Source organism: Tupaia chinensis, unplaced genomic scaffold, assembly GCF_000334495.1.
Source record: "Tupaia chinensis unplaced genomic scaffold, TupChi_1.0 Scaffold000119_2, whole genome shotgun sequence".
NCBI lineage: Eukaryota > Metazoa > Chordata > Mammalia > Scandentia > Tupaiidae > Tupaia > Tupaia belangeri.
In genome coordinates, this window is record NW_006159586.1 from 4,140,613 (window position 1) to 4,146,306 (window position 5,694).

Here is a 5,694-nt window from a genome sequence, read left to right on the forward strand (position 1 = left end):
TTCTTTCTCTCTCTCTCTCTCTCTCTCTCTCTCTCTCTCTCTCTCTCTCTCTCTCTCTCCGTCTGTCTGGCGAGCGCACGCACTCTATAGCAAAAACCTCTCAAAAAATAAAAAAATGGACTCTCCCTGACCCTCCACTCCACTCTGAATTCCATACCACGCTTGGAATTGTGTGGAGACTGCATTCATGCCCAATGCCCATCCCCACCCTACCTTGAACTCATTCTCCTCTCTAGGAAAGGATCCTGAAATACTGCAACCATTCTCCCACATTCAGGCTTCCTAACTCCTGCACTGCTCGCCTCTCTCAAGATAATCTTCAGCCTGTGCCTCTCAGAGTGCAGAGGTCACTGTCAGGGGAATGGGTACAAAGCTCAAAAAGTCATAATTGCTCCCTCGCGGGGTTCCATTCATGACGGGGGGGGGGCATCTAGCTCACATTAACCCATGAAGGACTCTCATCACCTGTGCACTTCCTGGCGGTGGGGGGTGGGGTGAACAGCAGTCCACCTTATCCACAGTGGGTAATGTTCCAAGACCCGCAGTGGATACCTGAAACCACCACCCGCTAACCCTATATGTGCTGTTTCATCCTATTCATACAGGGGTCTTCCAGAAGTTCATGAAAAATGCATAGTCTGAAAAAAAATGCATGGTTTCCAAAATTTTGCACCAAAATAAACTTGTACTTTTAATTCCATTTTAATTGTACTTTTAATTCCACCAACTCTTTGAAGTCCCCTCCTTCTTAGCTATGAGAAATTTTAATTTATAAAGCAGGCACAGTACAAAATTAACAATAACTAATAGAACAATTGTAACAATACACTAGTAAAAGTTGGGTGAATGTGACCTCTATCTCAAAATATCTTCTTACTGAACTTCAGGTAACAAACTTCAGAGCGCATAACCACAGGTAAGAGGGGACTGCTCTATACCTAAGTGCTAACTTGTATGTCTAGACTACAAACCCTGCAGGAATTTATAGGAGAGGGATGTTAATAAGCCCTGGTGTTTCCAGGGACACAGGAGTCACTGCCTCTCTACATTCTACTCCCCCATAAAAAATCTCAGATTTCACAAATTATATGCAGCCCTGACTTGCTGACTAGGGCCCCTGTCTCTCCCCTGAAGTAGAGACATTGGGGACCCCTAGAAAGCACCCTTAGATACAACCAAGCTCTAGACAGAGCAACCAGGAAGCAAAGGCAGGTTTCTAGGGTCCTGGACACCATAAAATGCAGCTCTCAGAGCATGAGTCCTTCCTGCTGCCCTGAAACAGTGAGGAATAGTGACAGGAAACCAGACGCAGAAGAAAGTGCTAGAGGAGAAAGAGCATGACGTTTTATCTTAGAAGCCAAAGATGCCCTATTCAGGAAGCTGGGCAAGCTAAGGAGTCTAGCCAAGGGCAAGGTCATCAACCTTTTGCTAAACTGGTTTGGCCTTTTTTTTTTTTTTCCAGTTTATGGAAATGGCTCCATATGCACCTGTGTACAGTGCGGATGGCCAATGGCTACTCTTTCACTGGAATATTTCCCAGTAGAGGGCAGAAAAGAGGGCCTCTTACAAGGAGGCATCGCTACATTCTCAAGTTTCTCTGCGCTTCAACCTTGCAGGAAAAGGGCTATTTCTAAAACTGTCCTGCTCAGCCCAAGCTCTCTCGTCAATGCAGGTTCTAAAATGAATTCCTGCATCTGAACATTCTCCAACAGCAATAGCATAAGGAAAATAACCTTTAGAATACTGAGCCATCTCTCCCTCCCCACCCCCAAGCAAGCCGTCTGCCAAATCCTAGCATATTGTCAAAACATCATTACCACTCAAAACAGGAATCCCTGTGCCCAGTTTTTGACACCGTAAGTTAATAAGGAAGTAGAAGAATGTCTAATGTGTTATTAAACAATCTGGAAGGGCCGTGCTGATCTACCAGTGAAGTCAGCCCTTTTGTGAAAGTGTTGCCTTTAAAGAATGCATTTTCTGTGGGGTTGCCAAGACTGCTCAGACCCAGCCTCAAGTGATCAGTGAGAGGAGAAAACAACAGAACACCAGATCAGGATGTCTCTGGTATGTTCTAAAAGCCAACTTCGGACTCCTCAGCCTTCAACCATGTCAGGTTAACCTCTACAGCAGACCACTCCCTTCACGGTCCCGGCACCAAAGGCCATGAGATCTGGTCATCTACATTGATGGAATGTCCCAAGTGCCATGCTGTGCACCCCAGGGTTGGTGCAGTAGGCCACCAAACTCAAAAAGCCAAATCTTTCAGCCAGACAGCACCTCACAGCACTGCTACGCAATCCCACGCAGCTAACCTCGTCAGGACAGGTCCCTCCCACGTTCCCAGGTAGAGTATGACGTCCATCAGCAACAAACCCTCGGTGGAGACCTTTTACAGACAGGTTGAGGCCATCCCATTGTGCATTTCAGTGATTCTCATCTGGTGTTTGTGCAACTGTAGCTAATAACAAAAATGACTTCACGGAGCGCAGTGCAATCGACAGATCTTCTGAAATGAATTCTATCAAAGCAGTCAGCTTTCCAAGGCACAGATGATTCAAGATCTCTTGTAAACAGACCTCCAGTGAATGGGAAGCCCAAGTAAACCTGCTAAGTTATTCCTTCCCTCCCACATCACCTCACTGCTTTCCAAAAGGGGTCATGCATAGGAATTAATCCACCCTGATGGAACTCGTAAGTAGAGGGTTTGGCCGGCTCATTTCAGGGTGGCAACTTTCCCCTGGGTACCCCCTACTTCCTCAGAAGGGCGCACACGGGCCCCATTCACATTTCCCCTCTACTGGAACCCACCCCTCCACCATCGCATCAACCCAGACTCCATGCACAAGGCCATTCCAGCCTGTCACATTAAGGGCAACCCGTACAGTTCTGGGCAGAAGCAGCACGGCTCTCCTGGAGCACACAATTGCAGTTTCTCCTATCTTATTTCATTACAGTCAGGCTCCGCCAGCTGCGAGGGTACTGGGTACTGCGAGAGACTTTCTACAAGAGACTTTCTACAAGCACCATGAACACCCTTCCTAAGAAAGGAGACTTCCAGAGTGGTCAGAGTCTCCTCCTAAAAGCAAGTTGGGCAGAGACAACTTCCTTCAGCAAAGACCAGTCTCTCTCACCCGACTGTTCGAGCTGCAGCACAATGAACAGGGAACTACGGAGCTGGCCTGAGTGCTAACCAGGACTCCGGGTTTCGCTTCCACCAGTAACAAAAGAGGAGCTGTTACAATCGCGATGCAAACCAATTTGCTGTGGGATCCCCATGGACTGTTTAGGCAAACTCAAATATTCATCCATGTCTAAATTCCATAAACGTCATTTTATCCTGTTCATTTTAAAGAGACTTTTGCTATAAGGCAAACGCGCACTCACAAGAAAGAGACAGAAAGCAAGAAAACACACACACACACACACGCAGGGAGGAGTGGCCATGTCACAGTCCTTTCTCATCCATTCTTCTTTTGGCATTTTGGGCACACACGCATGTGCCCAGTGTGAGTTTCAAGCCACCAGGTCTGGGACTCAAATCATGGCCAACCATGTGGGAGTCCAGCGCCTTAACCACTATGCCACCAGCTGGTTTCTGTTTGTTTTTAACAGCAACCACACACGCACACACACACACACACACACACACACACCATCAAGAACAGTTCAAGTTATTGGGGCTGTAGCATTCCAGGCCAAGGAAACATCAAGGAAATTGTCTTGGCTGCATGAAACAAGACGGCTGTCAGTGCTGGTGTAGACAAGGTAGCTGGGATTCTTATGCAGGATTCACAGACACAGAAGCTGGCCTGCACCAACCTTCTGGTTTAGTGCGGCAGGCGGCGTACCACCCCGCCCAGGGCACCTTCTGCATTAATACTCTTTTAAGTAGCAGTCACTCAGGTCTATTTCAGGCTTCGGATATGCTCCTTAAAGTATACACCTTAATGTGGGTAGTATTCTCGTCAAGTAATGCATGGCACTCCAGCCTATGAATGATGCTGTTTTGTCACAGTTGCTAACATATCCCACCTGACATCAGTGAGTCAGAGGAAGGAAGACACAACATAACTGCCCCCCCACACTTAACAGTATTCAGAAGTTCAAGGATACTGTCCCCTTGACAAGATACACATATACATTAGAGTCTGCGACTCAGCGCCTCCCCTATAGAATTAGATCAGTTTCATAAAAATGACAAGGTTTTCAAGTTGGGATGATTCTTTTTGTATGAGTTTTTAATCAAGAGAGGGAAATAAAACATTCCTTCCTGTTGGAGCTAAAGCTGGAGCCAGCCAATGGCGTGGCACTTAAAGCAGGTGGAGGCCACACAATGGATATCCCTAGGGCTCAAGTCCTAGACCCTGTGGCTTGAAAACCACTGGGCATGGACTGGGAGGTGGCATGGTCATTGCTGGACTCCCACATGGCTGACTGTGGTTTCAGTCCCAGATCCGGCACCTTGCTTTCTCACTTTCCCTTTCTCTCTCTCTGTCTGGTCAAATAAAAAATAATAATAACAAGTAGAATTAAATTATTTTAAAAAGAAAAAGAAACCCACTGGGCACACATGCTTGCATACCCAAAATCCCAACAGGAGAATGAAGAGGCTTTACTACTTAGCCATCTCCCCCTAGGAGGGTGCTCTCACTGTCACTGTCTCTCTCACACACACATACTAGCACACACTCTCAGAAAATTCCCTCTCCTTTTGTCTCCCTGTATAAAATCTCTTCCTCACCTGTTAGCAAAGTTTAAAAAACAAAGTGTGGGACCAGCAGATAGCGTAATGGTTATATTGCTGGTCTCCCATGTATTTAACTGTGGTTCAAGTCCCAGACCCAGCAGTTTAAAACTCACACCGAGTACCAGCAGATGGCATATGGTTAGGTCACTGGACTCCCACATAGTTGACCATGGTTCGAATCCTGGCCCCAGTGGCTTAAAACTCACACCATTCACATGTGCGTGGGTGCCGAAGATCCCAAAGGAGAATGGAAGAAAAGGGATTGCAGTGTGGTTATCCCCCCTGGAGGGTGATTTCTCACTTTCTCTCTCTGGTGAGCGCACACACAAAAATCCCTCTTTAAAAATAACGTGTTAGGAATCAATACAGTGTTGACATTATCACCAGCTATGGGTTGCTTCGTGGAGGTCCCATAGCCCCTGCCCCTCATTCAGTAGCGGGTTGCAGTTCCACAGGTATCTGGCAAGGTTCTGTAATATCTATGGTATTCTGAGCACAGCCCCACCTTATGGGGAATGGGGTCGGGGGTGGGATTGACAGAACCAAGGTTGGGCTGCAGGCTTGCAGATGTGAAAAGCTAACATCTGCCACGGTGCCACTGATCCACATTTGAAATAATCTGCCTGGAAAACCAGGGCCAGCCAGGTTCTCTTTCTCAGGATCCTGTTCACTCAGAGAACCAGGACTGCTTCATAAAAGGTGTTAGCTGATTCTAATATGAGGCCAGTGGAGGCCTCTACCCCAAGGTTTGGCAGATCTGCCAACAATCACGCACACTCTTCACCAAAGTGGCAACTGAACTCAAAAACCTGTCTTAGCCCTCCTCCTCTTGTCCCTGAGCAGAGGCGTCATCGCCTTATTTATGTCAGACAGATCACCACTGAAGGCCTAGGACTTCCTTCGTGTCTGTGAGCATGCCTCTCATGTCTTCCTGAGAATATACACTG